The 16,292-nt window shown below is 42.7% G+C and overlaps 1 protein-coding gene across 4 annotated transcripts in view; it reads right to left on the bottom strand.

Moving 5' to 3' along the window:
* The window catches only part of si:cabz01090165.1 (uncharacterized protein LOC100333421 homolog), a 311,965-nt gene that overhangs the window by 211,042 nt on the left and 84,631 nt on the right, over positions 1-16,292 (bottom strand). The gene's annotated exons all lie outside the window — the stretch shown is intronic.

The raw sequence follows: 16,292 nt of genomic DNA, 5'->3' as shown, positions 1-16,292 counted from the left end.
CCCCTGACCCCCCCGACCCCGTCACGCAGCTGTGACGCATGGCGGACTCACTTCCTGTCTCTTGTTGTCAGTGAACTTCCTGTAAAGTTATTAAAGTTAGATCACGCTGATGAAGGTTGTCCTCCCGCTCTACCTCTCTCCACCGCTCTTCCCAGAGACAAAGTGCTTATTTTTAGCCACACACACACACACTCACACACACACACACACACTCACACACACACACACACACACACACATACACACACAGTCACACACACACACACACACACACACACACACACACACACACACACACACACACAGTCACGCTTGATCGTGAGCAGACTCTCTCAAACACAGCAGAGACAAAAGAGAAATGTTTCACATATAAAAAGAAGTGTAACTCACACACACACATGCACGTCTCTCATCACACACACACATACCACACACTAAATCATTAAAAAGACATGGAGGTGTGTGCAGTCTTTCTTGAGAGACCAGAGCAGAAACAGGACTAAAGAAAAAAAAGGTAGCGAGGGAAACCTGACCTGAATCTTAAAGTCAGTAAAGTAAAATCAGCAATAGCATGCTAAATATGTAGCAAGAGGATAGCTTCAAAACATGTGAAAAGACTGAGAACTATGTTTGACTGATTTTACGATTTTTTACCGTTATTATGGTTTTCTCTAGTTTCAGTTCTAGGTTTTTAATGGGCGGAGCTAAGTCGGGTCTTCATCTCAACGTTCCATGCTAAGCGATATAAAAACACTGAGCACTGTAGCATCTTCCAGCTAGCTATGCCCTCAGCAGCAAGTGTATTGACATGGTTAATGGTCATTCAGACGAAGCAGCGGGAGCAACTCGGGGTTAAGTGTCTTGCCCAAGGACACGTTGGACATGTTGCTGCAGGAGCTGGGGATCGAAACCCTTTGTGATGTCATGAAGGGAAAATCTCCAAACGGCCTGTTTGAGCACACATTTTCTGAAAAGTGGAGCAGGCAGAAGACAGAGAGGATGGACTTTTCTCATCATTGGGGGGTTTGTAGACAGACTAGAGACACATGTTAGAGTCAGAGGAACATGGGGAAGTGTGTTTTGAATAATATGTGACCTTTAAAAACACCTGAGAGACTCATCATAGATGAGACGGAGCCTTCATATTTAATTTGTCTGCATGCTTCATGAATGGTTCAATACATGAACATAAAAATCATTGCTTGACTTTCATCTCATTTAAATGTATTTGTCTGTATTGTTGTTCTGTATCTTTGCTTATGTTTTGCTATTTTGTCCGTTTAATTTATTTGGTTTTTTTTTGTCTTTATTTATTTGTTCTCGCTTTAGTTGTCATGTCTATATATTCTTGTTTCATTTTGTTCACCTTATCACCAATAAATATATATATTTTTTTTTAAATTAAAATAAATAAATAAATAAACAAACAAACAAACAAATAAATAAAAATTAAAATAAAATGGTTCAATAATTTAAAAAAGTTTGACGACTTCATCTGTATGAGAATGATTCTGTTTTTTTTCCATCTATACAGTCATGCATTTATTTTCTTTTTTGGAAGGGGAGGGGCTCCAACATGTGCATAGCCCAGGGGCCTTAAGTGATATTACTGCCTCTATGAATATTAGAGTGAGGTCACTTTACAAACAGAGTACAGTATGTGCACTGAGCTTCAGACAACACATCAAACCTGACATGTTGCGGGACTAAAAATGGAGACATCAGCATGAGGGCGGAGTCAGAGTGGATGGTTCCACATGCCGACCAGTGAGGGTCTCATTAAAAGTCTAATAGTGCCCATCGGCTCCGCTGGATCAAGGGTCCTTAACCTTTTGCGGGCAGTGAAGCCCCTGAGCTACATGCAGACTCATTAAAACATATTACTTCTTCACAGCTGAATGGAAAACCAAACAAGAAGGTCAAACTACCAAACAGCCCATTAACAACGTGACATTTAAAAAAAAAAAAAGAAGGAAAAACAGGCAGGCTCATTAAAACACAGCACTTCAGTTCATCTACAAACTCAACTGAAAAACACAATATTATAAAAACTGATGACGTCAAAGACAAAGAGGTAGGTGACGTGGTCAGATTCTCAAGAAGCTTCAAATATTTTGATGAAACAGGAACTATTAAAGATGAGGATTAGGATGAGGTAAGTATTTAGGTTTATTTTTTGGCTTTTTCTGCTTTCATTTAGAGATCTGATAACACGCTCAACTCCCTCACAGCGTGTAAGAACTTGTTGCTGAATCCAAAATACATTTCCAAAACCAGAAAAACGATAAGGTCAGCATAGGTGACTCGTGTCTCCCAGTGTTTTGCCAGATCTAGCGAGAGAAACAAGCAACCAGCTCTATGGAAACAAGCCCAAAACAACCTGTCGACCTGGCTGCTCAAAAAAATGAAATGAAACCCAACAGGTGACCTAACCTACCACATAGTGTAATAGAGAGGCCACTTGATAGCAGTATATATATACACATACATATATATAGTAAAAAACACATATCGGCGCCAGAGTTTCACAACCTGGCTATTTGCTTTGGTGTTATTAGCTGCAGTTTTAGACCAAGGTAGTGTATCCTCCTCCCACAGCGGTTCTCTTAAACTTACATTTACTCTTCTATACATTTTAGTGTTTCTAAGTATACAGGTGAAATACGAGGTACTTTCATTGCATGCATTACAGGAAAGCATTTCAACAGTCACACACCTGCTAAACGTTCCTCTGACGCTCCAGCACTCTGTCTGGTGTCTCCTTTGTCATATCTGTCATTTTCATTTCACTATGTTTCCGCAGCCTAGAAGAAAATACCATATGGGCCAAAGTTATCTATTTGAGTTTTTTTTGTGCTTTTCGGTGTCAGCATCATCAGCATGCTGTAATAAGGTCGGATCCAGTCTCTTTCTCTCTCTTTGTCCCACTCTTTATTATATATTTTTTCCATATTTCCCCCCTTATTCCCGGGCATTGTCGCTCTGTCAGATGTAATTGTGCGTGTGTATGTGTGTGTGTGTGTGTGTGTGTGTGTGTGTGTGTGTGTGTGTGTGTGTGTGTATGTGTGTGTGTGTGTGTGTGTGTGTGTGTGCGTGCAGGCGGGCTAACCAAGAAACGGGGTTGTGGACGGATCCTGGAAAAGGACAAACTGTCGCGATCGTGTTTCGCTGTATTGTGGAGAGTTGGGAGTGAATAGGGGTTCATACAGGGAGCAAAGCCCAAACAAGCAACTGCACTTTAGAAAACAAACCCAAAAACCCGCGATTGACGATATTTGCAAGCGACTTTACAGAAAAACAAGCCCAAAGTCGTTAATAACAAGCGGACCTGGCAACGCTTGGTGTCTCCCTGCGTTGTGCTTTGTACGTGAAGAACAGAGAGGCTGGTTAACTCTTGATATCTACAAACTTTCACTTCCTTTCATCTCCATCATCTTCTTCTTCGTCTGACAGACAGACCACGATCATCTGCATCATGATTCTGACACTGCACTGTAAAAAAATGGTCAGCTGACGTGTATCTACTAAATCCAGCTGGCATGCAATCAGCTAACAGAAAAGTGTGTATTAACATATCTGCTGAGGTCTGGAGCCAGTGTGACATCATGCTCACATGTTCTCTCAGATTTTTCTAACGACTTCCCGTTTCACTTTGTAACTTTGTAACTTTGTGCGACGGCTCCTCCTGATTAAATCCTTCCCTCTCCTCGTTGAACCCTCCTTCTGCCTTCATCAGTCTCACTTTCCTCCCACTTAAAAACCTGGAGCTGATTTTTCCCTCTTAACTTCGGCTCTAATACACTCAAAATTGTCCTTTTCTCTTTCCAGTTTGTCTGGTAATTGACTCATAGTGCTTTAGGAAAGAAGTGTGATTGATTCTGACATCTTAGTGCCCCAGAGGAAAACCCTGTCCCTTAACGGCAGTCAAATCTAAATTAAATATGAATAAATCATGTCAAAACTTTGAGTCCAGCAGATTATATAAATATTTTAAAACTGTTTCCATACAGTTCTAATATACAGAAGCATTACCTGAAGGACATTTGGTGCTGTGATTATGGATCAGGAAGTGATGAATGAAAGTCGGAGGGAGTGAAGTTTATTTTACTTTCTGTGTCCTGCAGGTGAAGAACATCGAGACGCAGTCACCAAACGTTCAGAAAAAAACTTTTATTCTTAAGATTTCTTCTCCGGGATTTGTTCTCATGGTAAGAGCCAAATCTGAGGACACTCGATAGCATCACAACGTGTTCTAACATGAATCAATGCATCCTTTAAAAATTGAATTCTCTGCTCTGTGAATTTCAGTTTCTACTTCGTCTTTTTTTAAATGTATTTTTTTTATTAGGTGCAATAGCGTGACACACTGGTGACATATACATAACAAATGAGGCACAAAAAAACAAACAGACAAGGTCAGGGCAACAACTCCAAAATACAGTCAAGTGCTTTTATTTTGAAGGTGCTTTGTATTGACGAGCTGTCGACTCAAATCATGAAACTCAGAGGTTCGTCCATAAACGGCTCGCTGTGAGCAGAAATGAGTTTTTCTCTGGTGTTGACTGAAGTCAGAGCTCAACATTTCAATCACGGATGTGAATATAATAAATGCACCGTTATCTCCACTTTGTTAAAGAAGCTAACAAGCTCTGCTGAGGGAGAAAAACGAGTGTCAGTACCTTGTAGTGCCCGCTCCTTCCTCGTCGTGTAGGCGAGCGACAGAGAGGAGAATAGAAACGGGACGCTGCGTCGTATAGTTCACTGGCTGTTAGCACACACTAATAGTAGAATCAAGCTGATTTTGTGGCGGACTCTCGCTCATGTTGCTTCCTGTTTGGACAGGCTGCTGGATCGCATATACTGCCTAATGTTATTAAAAGGTGTATTCATCACCGTTAGATTATAAAAATAAGATGTATAAATACACAATTTAAACATGGTCAACATGTAGTTCAATCATGCATCTTAACTGTAACATGTTAAATTATGAATAAGTAACTTTGTAATAAGGTAATAATATTTTAATAAAACACTACAGTCAATTCAGAATCATACAAAACTCTGTAAACTGTTCAAGGGGACTTTACTACTTAAAGCTACGTTTGATGCGTTATTGACAAGTTATGTTGTACTTCCAGCTGTTTCTGACAGAATTTTTAAATCAGAATCATTAAAAAGAGATATTTCATCCCTGAACAGCCAATCTCTCTCCTGAAAGAGAAAAAGTCGAAACCTACTCGTTATCGTAAATGTGTTTCTTACACTGAATATCTATACCGGCAACATGCCAACAAACGAAACATCTCACCCAAGTGTTTTTGTCTGTATATAACATGTGCACATGAAGTGTGTCATGTTTGTTATATTGTTAGAAAAGTAAAATCTGCAGCCTGCAGCAATGCTTGAAGAAGGATGAGAAATAAGCGGAGCAAAGTGGCCACAGATGGAGGTTGTGACATCAATTGGACGAGAGGGAATGAGGTGTTTTTGTGCTTCAGAGGCAAGACCTCTGGCAGATAAATGACTCCTGCTCCTCTCATCAGCATCAGAAACAACATCTGCTTCCTGTTTGCTCTGAGTTACATCACTCATCAGCTGCTGCAGGTCACTGCTCCGCTCTTCACACTCTGCCTGCACGTGTGTGTGTGTGTGTGTGTGTGTGTGTGTGTTAACGGAGGTTCTGTGCACATATAAAAGTGTCTTTCATACACAGTGAAGACGCATCCATCTGTCAGTCTGACGCATCGCCCCACTCAGCAGTCGTCTCCCCTTCACACGTCATTGGCTGTCGCCGTGAGACCCAGGACTTATTCAGCCAATTAGCTCAGAGCGAGATGGTGGTTTAAAGGACCTGCTGTGTAAGCTTCTGCGGCGTCTTTAAATGTCATGAGGACACAATCGATGTCTGAGAGTGAGGAAACAGGTGACAAGTCACCGTGCTGACATATACCTGCACATCACGGCTCAGATCTCGGCTACGTGGAGCGGGCAGCGCGACAGAGGCGCTAAGTAAAAAATCATGTCCGGTTAAACGACTGAGAGTGGGGACTGTTGTTCAGTTACAGAAAAACACACAAAACAAATAAATAAACACACGTTGTAGAACACAGGAGACGGGACAACAAGGCCCCAGTGCTCCGCAGAAAACATCGTTCAGGACCAGCGGAAAAACTAACTGAATCACAGGTTGGGCTTTTGACCTCGTATAATCAGCCGGGCCATACTTACATACCACTTCACAGTGAGTTTGACCTTTGACCCTCAGGTCGTCGTCTTAGAGCTCCTGTGAGGAAGACAAAAAGACTCCAGGTCTCATTTTTACCAAGTGCAATTAATATGTTAAACAACAATTAGCTATTTGTTGCTCTTTTTTGCACTTGAATTGCACATTTGCACACCTCCACTGTGCACTTTGATAACTTGAATTTCCATTCTGGTACGGGCTCTTGACTGATTTTCTTGCGTTGTTTTTATTTGGTTTTATATTTTGCTGTGTTGTCTGATTTTTTTAATTTGTTTTGGTTTATGTTTTATGGTGATGTTGTCCTTGTGTTTCTTGTCTTCTGTGTGCTCCTGTTGCAACGCAAATTTCCTCTTGTGGGACAATAAAAAATCTGAATCTGAATCACTCCGACAGGTAAGAATCGAAGGTGTTTGTGAACCTCTTGCTGTTGCTAGGCAACGACTGAAGAAGTTTTTGATCATTTTCCCTGAACCCAAAGGTTCGTCTTAACGTGGTTCCAGTGTTTAGACCACACCCAGCGCACAGTCTGACATTTCCTGCTCATGTAAGCAGCAGCAGAAGACGCAGAAGAAGAAGAAAAAACTGTTTCCTGTCAGACACGGCGCCTCCCTGAATGCTGACTCGTGTCTCCTCCGGCGGCCCTGATGCCTCGCACTGCAGCAGCTGCTGCTGTTGTTGTTTTTGAGTATATGAGACCGGACAGTTGTTTGTCTATTAGCGCCGCTAATCACGCCGAGCTACCCGTGTCAATAAAAACTCATTATATGAAACAAGAGGCTCATCAGCCGGGCGCCACCCTGCTTATCAGAACAGCCAGGTCCAATTCATCACTGCCGCCTTTATGAAACATCATCATCTTTTTAAATCACTGTCGACCGGGCTCAACGTGATTACAGGAAACAGAGAAACTCTTTGTGCAACTTCAAAGACGAACTGCTGACAGCACGTAGTAAACAAAACTCTTTAATTGCTGCTAATTGACTGTTTCATTATTTGATTAAAGCTTTCATTGATCACTGTGTTCCCTTTCTTTTCTATGCCAGCTTGTTGCATTGTAACAGCGGTACTTTTCATGTTCCAGACCAGTGATTCTCGACGGGTCCAGCCCCAGGATCCACTACAAACTCCTACATGAAAAGCTACGACCAGAGTCCTCTAGAGTGGATGCTCACACAGGTCACCATGTGGTGGACTCTGAAGCTTCAGTGTTTATCCAGCTCTGCATGGGTCTGTAAACCTTTCTGTGTTCTAACCTCTCTCCATTTTTCAAAAGCATCTCCAATATTGATCCTAGTTTGAGCACGTTTCTGCTCGTGGAGCTTATTAGAAACATGCAGAGGCTTTTTAGGTCGGGTACAATCACTTTTATCTGAACCACTTCTCTTGCCCGCTTCCATCGCTGCAACACCTGTTGACCTGATAACTGCTCTCATATCTGGCAAACCGAGGGGCGTCCAAAACGGCCGTGTGGGGGGGTGGCTTAAAACCGCCTACCTTCTCTGGTCCAAACAAATCCAGAGCATTCAGGAGCAGAATCTAAAGTTAGAAGGAGGACATACTGGCTGCTAAATGTCTGATCATACAGTAAGGTAAATAAATGTAATGCAAAGTGTCAGATTTGGTGCGTCATTAAATCTGAAGTCAAACTGAGCTGATGTTGTTTTCACACTTCAGAGTGCAGCTCTGTGTGAGTGTTTCCAGGCTGATTCCAGACAGATGTGAATGAAACAGACAGAGATCAGATCAAAACATACTGGAGATTAACCAGCTAATTAATGGGACTAAATGTTGTCGTGTTGTGTGTGCCAGCTGCACAGTGCTGAGGTGTGTGTGTGTGTGTGTGTGTGTGTGTGTGTGTGTGTGTGTGTGTGTGTGTGTGTGTGTGTGTGGTACTTCTTCATCTCTGTTGTTGTCACATGTCAGTGAGCTGGTGCCAGATGTGTCAGTTAGTGTTTAAAGCCTATTAACGGTGTCAGATGTGATCGGCAGCAGCTGGACAAACAAGAGACGCTGACAGAACGTCGCTTTCAGCCAGAGACACTGATCTGCATGAAGAAGCTGTTAGCGGCCACATTCCTGTTAGCCGCTAATGTGACACTCTTATCGATCCGTGCAGAGAGGTCTCGTTACCCCAGAGAGAGCAGAGGTCAAGGTCAGAGACAGAAAAGCCCCTCTGAGAGCTCTCCACGTTCTCTGAAGACGTTAATATGTCAGGGTGATGTGATTCAGGTGCAGAGTCTCAGAAGAAACAAGCAGCTGATAAACTGATCGGCCATTTTTATTTTAATGTTCTGGTGAGTCAATAAATCCAGTTTATTTTCAGAATAAAACACACTCCGTTCTGACGGTTCAGAACATCGACTTTATGTGTGTTTGTTGTTGTGCTCATCAGGGTTTTTTGCGGTTTTATACAACATTCATCTTATCATCTCGCCCTCTTTGTGCATGATTCTGTCATTACTGCAGGAACTCCTTAAGTCTCCTAACTCCAGCTGTCCTGTTGGTGTTGACTGATGAGGGAGCATGGAGCTGGCATGCCATACACACATACTTTGTATAAGTTCTGGGTTACAGCTGCTTTGTTCAGTAGTTTGGTGGTTTTGTTTTTAAGATTTTTGTAGAATTTGAAAATGATATCTTTGAGGTTTTGCTGTAGGCGCTGGTTGCACCAACAGGGCTTATCACTGATCTTCAGCTCAGTCGGTCTTAACTTTCTAAATTCAACTTAGCTTAAAACCAGACATGAGCCCTGTTGGTGCAAGCAGCCCCAGGAAGCTGTGATGGGTATTTCTCACTTCTCTCCTCCTTTTAGGAAAAGACAAATCAATGCTTTGGAGACATTAGATTTGAAACTTTAGTGCCAATAAAGCATCTTGAGTTTGAAATAATTAACAGTCAGGTCCTTGCAGGTGAGATGAGTGTGGTGGTTTTACACTTTGCAACATTACCGATTGTAAGTCAACATTAAAATTGGGATTTAAGTGTGGCTGTTTCGCACTGGTGATGAGCAAAAAGATGTCAGGAGGCAGAAATAGATACAAAAATAAGGTGGTTGATTTATTAACCAAAAATAGCAAAAACAAAAATCCCGGGTAATCTAATAAAACAACTTAATAAACTATTAAATAAACTGAAAGAAAACACAGGCTCACACACAAGCTGCCACCAACAAACATCTTTCCCCCAGAATCTGGCTGAGCTGAAGGCTTCACTCTGTCCAATTAGGCTCAGGTGATTTCACTCAGCCTTATTACTTCTGCAAGCTGCTGTCAGTGTAGGGAAGGTGGGGGCAAGTGACAGGTATGGGAGAACCTTTTCACACACTTCAAATGTTAAAAACATGGCCAGCACTTCTGTTTCAAATGTATCATATTTGAATATTTGTTTCCTTACCTTCAGGTTTGAGTTTGAGTTTTGCAGATGTTCTGTGCCTCCTCTCACCTGGAGTGTTTGTATTGTGTTTGCCTTGGCAGCTGTTTCACACGATCACATATGAATGTTTGATAAGAGAAGCAGTGTGTTCATATTTTCACTGCTGCCGTCTGAGGGGTTAAGTGTTTGTGAAGAACATGAACACATAATATTTTCCGGCAGGTTTCCAGAGTGAGTTGGCAGATAGATCATCAGGTTCTCTATCTTTTCTATCTCCCCGCTCTGTGTTTATTTATTTTACTTCTGACTGGATCGCAGCCAGCTGTGCCAACACGCTGCTTGTATTATTGCAATACTTGACTTTTTTATTACACTTTGCTTTATGGACTGTGTGGTTAATGTGGCTGTATGGACTTAATGTGACAGCCATGACAGGAGAGACTTTATACTCCTGCAATGGCGCCGGTAGCCTAGTGGTTATGACCTGTGGCTCCTTTCCCCCATTTGTCATATCCCACTGTCTCTGTTCCTCATTTCTGACTCTGTGAGGGCATAACAAATCCCAAAAACAGGTGGTCTTCTAAAGGATCCTGTGTTTGTTTGATCCCTTACTTTCAGCCCATTCATCTTTTTTTTCCTGTAATAAAAACTGCAGCCTGCACAAATAGGTTCACATGCAAATATGAGGCATAACAAGCTGCTGCACAGGTGACTCTATATCAGTGTTTCTCAACACGTCTAGCCTCAGGATCAACCACCAACTCCTCCTTAAAAAACAGCGACCCCAAATTTCTGATATTTTGCAACCAATCAGATTTATTTAATGCAAAAATGGTGCAGCTTCCGTCAACTGTTCTGTACCCCAAACCGAGCAAAACATCTTAGGGAAGCAAGAAACTGAACAAAACTAATAAGTTTTAAAAAAGTGTTTGACCGACTGTTTGACACCAGGTTTTTTCCAGGCACATGCTCACAACCCACCAATTAAGAACCCGACCTACAGTATATGGCTTTATTCTGTGTATTCCTTCTTTTCTCTAGTCCCTCAATTAAACAACTTTTATACACGAGGGGAGGAGTCAGCCGGCCGTCCTGGCGATGTAAACAAAGTGAAGATAGGACTCTGAAAACTCTGAAAACATCACAGACAGTCATGACTCACAGAGTTATTTTCAGAGGATATACTTGATTTCTACATTTAAGTGTGAAAAATCACATATAAAGACTTTAAATGTGACTCAACACTGTGTCTGTACTCCATGTTTTACTTGTAAGCCTGTGATGTACGTACATGTTGAAACACATAAAGCCCAAAATGAGCACATCAGCCAGAAAACAGCAGAAAAACACAAGTAACCATGGAGATAGATTATGCATGTGCATACTTCCATTAGGTAATGAGCGTGCATGAGCCGGGCTGCTAATTGAGTTGCTAAATGTGTCTGCGTTTGAGGATGCCAGACAGCAGAACAAATCTTTCACGCTTGATTTTGTTGAAGGAGCTCCTGAAGGAATTTGACCCAGTGCTGCTGCTAGATAGATAGCTAGCTACATCTAACAGCTAGCTGTCAGCTGGGTCAATACTTGGCTTTGGTTCTCTCTCTGTCTGCAGTCCAGAAACTGCCTGCTCCCATTACTGCTGTTCAAAGACAACTCTCACTCCCCTTCTTTCAGAATGGACTCCTCGCTGCTGTTCTCCAAACTCCCCTGAATCCCTCCTTCCTCCTCCTCTGTCTTACAGCAAGATTTCCTTTTTTTATCAGAAACTTGAAGAACATTTTTTAATCTGCATGCTTCTCTTTTACAGCTGCAGCAGCAAGGCGTACCTCAGCCTTTGTTGAAAGAATCGATACTTCAGCGTGGCTTCATTCATCAGAGCCGGCAGCTGATTAGTAGAGACTCGCAGCAGATCACAAGTGTCCTCTGAGTCGAGTGTTTCTTCTGTTTCCTGTTTTATGTTCATGTCTGTTTATTCCCCTCGATGGTTAGTTCCAAGAGGTCTTTGTTTACAGCTTATTTTGCTGACATATGCTGGCAAAGGGAGACAAAAGATAGGGCACCTGTTTTTATGAATTGATGTGAATAAAATAATCTTGCAGTGTCATTTTTTGGTGTTTTTTCTACATCAAATTATCAACCCATCCATTTTCTTCCCCTTATCAGGGGCTGGCTCTCTGTGGCAGCAGGCTATGCAAAGTTGCCCAAGACTTCCCTCTCCCCAACAACGTTTTCCAGCTCCTCCTGGGGGATCCAAAGGTGTTCTCAGGCCAGAAGGGATATATATAATCCCTCCAGCAAGATCTGAGTCTCCTCCCATTTGGACGTGCCCTGAAGACCTCCAGAGGGAATCGACCAGGAGGCCTTCGAGTCAGAGGAACTGAACCACCTCAACTGGCTCCTACAGATGCCGAGGAGCGGCTCTATTCTGAGCTCCTGAACCTACAGACACCCTTCAGAGGAAACTCCTTTTGGCCGTTACACATACTTCTCTTCAATCTAAAGTTTTCTCCCATAAAGAGTCCAGGACTCAAAACAACACAGTCTCTCCAAAATTAATTTGTCTCACTACAGAGAAAAGCAGACGGGATGGTATCTCCTTTTCCCTCTCCTCCTCCTCTTCCCTCTCCTCCTCCCTCTCCTCCTCCTCCTCTTCCTCCTTCTCCTCTTCCTCCTCCTCCTCCTCCTCCTCTTCCCTCTCTCCTCCTCCTCCCTCTCCTACTCCTCCTCTTCCTCCTCCTTCTCTTCCCTCTTCCTCCTCCTCCTCCTCCTCCTCTCTCTCCTCCTCCTCCTCCTCATCTTCTTAATGACAACAATTTGCTGCTCCTCTGCTCTGCTGCCTCGCAACTTTTAATCCCTGAGCATCTGAGTCTCTGCTTAACTCCCCTCCCTACAGTAACTCAGAGAGAAGGGGATGATTATGGATGTGCCTGCTGATGATTTTTCACACGGAGGGGAAAAGAGATATCTTGGCCACCCAATTAACGCAAGTATTCGAGTAACTTGGGGAACCGGAAAATTCCTGCTGGTTTCATGATTTACACAGCAACACGTTTGAGATGTGAGAACAAGCACACACACGACTGAAACAAACACACTTCGATCCGACGACACTGCTGCCTATTGTTAATGAGCTCATCGACCAGAAGGACCAGAAAATAATGAACTGTTGTAGAAGCTATGATTTTCCTTTAGAGGGATGAAGAGAGTTTGCATAAACTCCCATCACAAGTTCTGACGGTAAGTTGAGACATCAGATTTTGTTATCAGGTTTAACACCTATAGATCGTTTGCTCTGGTCTGAATCATGGACCAGTTCGTTACATTGTTTCATCATCACCTCAAGTGTGACGCACGAGGAACCTGCTCTCTGATTGGTCTGAATTCTTTGCAGGAAAACTCCCTGAAGTTGACTCCTGATTGGCTGTGGCTGCTCAGGAGAAACTTCCGACTACACAGAGAGATGTCGGCTCTGCTCGATGATTTTTATCTTGTTTGCAGGTAGGTAAACGATACAGTTTGAAAAATGACTGCTGCTCGGATATAATATGCTGAGGTACTGGAGACGCCCGAAGGAGAAGCACATTAGTCCTCCTGAACCAGGACCTGCTCATCCACCCAAACTGTTTCTGAAGATCTGTCTGAAAAAAAGGAGACTGAGACCCACCTTTTCAATTGGTCTCTGCACGGTTGTTTAGTCCACATGAGGGTTTGATTGACAGATTACACGTCAGCCCAAACAAACCGCACTAGCTTGGTAGACGGACTCAAGATCACTGTAACCGAACCAAACAGGTTAGGTGTGAAAACGCCCTTAAGACAGCACGTTTAAGACTCCAAACCTGGAACCAGTTTGAGTTTGGGTTCCTTTGCTCCATGCCATTCTCCTTCTCACACTCCACCGAGCGTCTCTGCTGTCAAATAAACCATGATGGTTTAATAATGCCCCACACTGATCTGTCCAAGTCTTGAAGACTTTCTGAGGATAATGAAATAATCGACAGACATGCAGAAAATCTTCACATTCAAAGAAAGTGTAACAGAGTCCGCTGCTGCCTCTCTCTTCTCTTCAAAGCCTGAATGAGTCGCTGAACTGTGTGTGTGTGTGTGTGTGTGTGTGTGTGTGTGTGTGTGTGTGTGTGTGTGTGTGTGTGTGTGTGTGTGTGTGTGTGTGTGTGTGTGTGTGTGTGTGTGTGTGTGTGTGTGTGTGTGTGTCGGAGTGGTGTCACAGAGCATTACAGCCTATCAGAGCTAAATGTGAAACACGGCTGTGTAAATGGGCTCAGAGATAGAAATGATGAGAGCCGCTATCAGCAGGCAGAGAGAGACCACAATTACCAGCAGCTCCAATCTCAACCCGGCTCCACGTCTGATTCAGAGAAACACTCCGAGGCCGCGCTGTTCCTCCGCTCGCTGCGATCGTAGATTACATCACGGTCATTACAAAAGAGGCTATAAATGATATTAAAAGATTCTCTGGGACACTGATGATGATTCAAAAATGGGACTTTATCCTCTGTGTGCGGCAATGACGAACAAAAATAAGCCGATATATGGGTTCAGTATTTCAGTCTATAACATATGTAAGGACAAAAGGATATGAGGGCATAGATTGTGGTTATAAAATATGTGTTAACATCGTGAGAAGTCTGCAGTTTGGATAGGACCAGGCTATCAAACTGAAACCTGAAGGTAAATTGGAGGCAGTAGCTCAGTCTGTAGGGACTTGGGTTGGGAACATTTCCAGTCTGGAAATTGGTCTGGTAGCTGGAGAAGTGCCAGATCACTTCCTGATTACTGCCAAGGTGCCCTTGAGCAAGGCATTGGACCCACCCACTAGCTCTGGAGCGCTCGCTGTGTGCAGCCTCCCCTCACTCTGAGACCTCTCCATTAGTGCACGTCCAGAGGATTCTGTTTGTGCATGTGTGTGTGTTTCAGCCTGTGTGTGTGTTTCAGCCTGTGTGTGTGTGCAGCAAGTTCAACAACAGAGTGTAAAAACTGAATTTCCCATTGCAGGATTAATAAAGTAAATCTAATTTCCTGCACACTGTCTCTAACTTGCAAACTAGTACGTTCCCTTAATAGACCTTCATCAGACAAACAGCGTTGGCAAATGCAATAAAACTTCCTGGTTCGGTTTAAAGTAAAAAAAAAGTCAAAATTCAGACTGAAACAAAGAGCGGGCTGCTGTAGAGGACACAAACCTGCAAAACAGTCATGATATTCAAGCACAGCACAATAAGAGCGCCGCATTTTAGCACTTCCGGTTCCATCTGATCGAAGTCTCTGGGATTTTTTAAAATGTAGTTTTCAGTCTGAGGTAAACACTAGCTTAAGATACATCCTTACGTGCCTCACTTGTGAATTCTGAAACGTTTTCACCTCTTACAAAAAGGCGGTTGCTAACAAGTGGCTTACCAGGACTACAGAGTTTGTCGGTAACACCTAACATGGAAACTCATCTACTGGTTGGAAGTTTACTGGTGTTGACGTTGAAGTCAGTCGACCGTGGTGTAGTTCCTTAATAGCCTCACATTAGATTTTTACTTTCACTGATATTAAACTTATTTCATTGCATGGCGTCTGCAGATGATCCTTGACCAATGAGAGTACAGCTAGAAACATCCTGATGAGCACACAGACCTCAGGAGAAAGATAAAACCAGTAAAAGATTCTCATAATTTGTCTCTGCGTTCATCGTGGTCATCACGCTAAATAAATGAACTATACCTTTAAAAGAACCTGGAGGCAGACGGGATATCAGAGACATCTTTAGAGGTACTCAAAAATTAATTATTTGAGATACAGAAAAGCACTTAGTCATGTTGAATGAGTAAGAGAGAGATTAGTGAATTCATCCTCAGGAGAAAATTAATTGATTGCAGGGAAAAAGTCGTACATGAATCCGCTTTAGAAATAAAGATTGAGACAAAAAGAAGGCAGGAAGAACAAACGAGCTCATCATGCAATTAAATGTGACATTTAGTCGTGGTAAATACTCTGAAGTCAATGCTTTTATGTCCAAAGAAATAAAAACACATGAATGATGGGAAAAAAAGAAAGACTCTGCTCCATCACTGGTTTCATAAATGTCATCTTTACTTCTGTCTTTGTGAAGTCCTGATGGAGATGATTTTAAGTTTAGATATGAAGTCTGATGACACATCTTCAAACGTCTTACTACGTCCAATCAAAAGAGAGAACTCTAGAGATACTCGGTTATAAATGAAAAGGGGAAAAGTAAAATCATAAAGCACGAAAACCGGACATGAGATGTGTCTCTAGTCTGTCTACAAAGCCCCCAATGATGAGAAAAGTCCATCCTCTCCGTCTTCTGCCTGCTCCACTTTTCAGAAAATGTGTGCTCAAACAGGCCGTTTCGTTCCCTTCATGACATCACAAAGGGCAGTAACCCCTCCCCCAGGTGGGTGACACTCCCACAGCTAGGTGTTTGTTCTGCCCTCTGAGTCTGCCTTCTCACCGTAAACAATAGGACATGGAGCGAGAAAGCACAGAGTACACCCAAGCCCTTCCAGAGAGGGGGCGTGGTCAGACACAGCTCATTTACATATTTAAAGGTACAGACACAGAAACAGCCTGTTCTGAGCAGGGCTGAAATAGAGGGGTTTATAGACATGATCAAATACAGGATCAGAGTGGATTTAGAACAAGAAACTTC

Source organism: Labrus mixtus, chromosome 9 (genome assembly GCF_963584025.1).
Source record: "Labrus mixtus chromosome 9, fLabMix1.1, whole genome shotgun sequence".
In the NCBI taxonomy this organism is placed as follows: Eukaryota; Metazoa; Chordata; class Actinopteri; order Labriformes; family Labridae; genus Labrus; species Labrus mixtus.
This window is presented reverse-complemented; position numbering and strand designations above follow the sequence as displayed.